We start from the raw sequence: 1,754 nt of genomic DNA, 5'->3' as shown, positions 1-1,754 counted from the left end.
GATCGAAGAAAAAATTTCATGAAAGATAACGTACGGATGATAATACGCAAATAAAAAATATAATAAAAAATACATATCTGAGATAATCATCAAACAGATATAGATTTATTTTATTATTAATTATTCCTTCGGTTTTAAAAAATTACAATATTATTATCGTACAATATTATACGATTTTTAGAAAGATATTTTAATATTCGAATTTATTTTTAGAAAGGAAAAGATATCCTTTTGCAATATATAATTCAATTGATCGAAGAAGAAAATTTCGCAAAAGATATCGTTTGAAGAATAATACACAAACAATAAAAAGAGTACACAAACAGTAAAAAGAGTATAATACGATTTGGATACAAACGAATTTATTTTATTATTAAATTCGCTATTTTCGTTTTTCAAAAATTTCCATATTATTATATATCATTATGCAGTTCTTAGAAAGATATTTTAATAATATTCAAATTTATTTATATAAAAAAAGAACAAAAGAGATCCTTCCTGCAATTCAATTGATCAAAGAGCAAAATTTCACAGAAGATATCGCACGGACAATGATACGCAAACAATAAAAAATACATTCCTGATAGTCGCCAGGTATAGGTGAATGCGTCATGTTCGTGAAACTCGGCAGCGAATGGGCAAAAAAACAATTTTCCAATGTTAAAACCGTTTACGCGTACGAAAGCGAAGTCCTCCGGCGTGTAATCCGAGTGGATAATGGACATGAAGGTAGAAATAGGTGGAAAGAGGAACAGAAAGAGGCGCATTTCACATATATCTCATTTTTTCTCTCTCTCTCTCTCTCTCTCTTCCACGTTGTCGAATCTCGTATTCGTTTAGGCAAACGGAAGTGGCGAGCCAACTTCGCCCCGTAGAATGAAACGCGGAAGAGCGAATCAGCGCGGATGGAAGCGGCCGTTTCGTAGCGGTTGCTGTTGCGTTTACGTTTTACGTACGTGTACTTTCGGCGGGCCGTTAGAGTGAAGTGGTTGCGCGGCGTGACGCGACGCGACGCGACGCGGCACGGCGCGCGACGAACCGACCCGAAGGCGGCCGAGCGCCGCCGAAGTGACGAACCCTCTGTCCTCGCGGCGGACTGTCGCCCCACCACATCCAGTCGTACCGCGAATGTTTCAGTGTGCGCTTCGTGTGCGCGCTTTCCTGTGCTTTTCTCCCTCGTAACGGCGACGCGCTACGAGGTCCGAGAACGCGAAAAGCGAGCGTTTCGTTTTTACTTTTCCTCCGGCGCTCGCCGACGTTCCCTTTCTTCTCTTTCTCTCTATCTCTTTCTCACTCATTTTCTCTTTTTTTTTAATTTTATTCCTGCCGTAAATTTTGGTTCTTTGAGCAGCGGCGGCGATCATCGTGAAGTTTGCCACTGTCGGCGCGTTCTCGCTCGTTCAGCTGTCTTCGCGAGAAGGGAAAGAAGAAGGCGACTTGTAAGTCACGAGGTGAGAGGGAGGAAACGGAGCAGCGGCACGAGACGACGATCGAAGCCGTCGCCGCCCCGCTGTCATCGTCCGATGTGTGAAAAGTGCGCGAGTCCACGCGAGCGTGAATACGCAACCGTACCGGTAACGTGCTGAACATTACCGCGAAAGTTTACACGCGGCAGTTTCATACCGTACGGGAGCGCGCGTCCGCGCGTATCCCCGGTCGTTATATAGTCACCGTTTTTTCTTCCGAGAAAGATCGAGATTCGGAATTGTCGAATTCGGAATAATCGAAATCGGACGCGGAGTGGTGAGTCGAAC

Source organism: Pogonomyrmex barbatus, unplaced genomic scaffold (assembly GCF_055798465.1).
Source record: "Pogonomyrmex barbatus isolate J1 unplaced genomic scaffold, ASM5579846v1 scaffold9, whole genome shotgun sequence".
NCBI lineage: Eukaryota > Metazoa > Arthropoda > Insecta > Hymenoptera > Formicidae > Pogonomyrmex > Pogonomyrmex barbatus.
The sequence above is the reverse complement of the archived record's forward strand: the minus strand, read 5'-3'. Positions refer to the sequence as shown.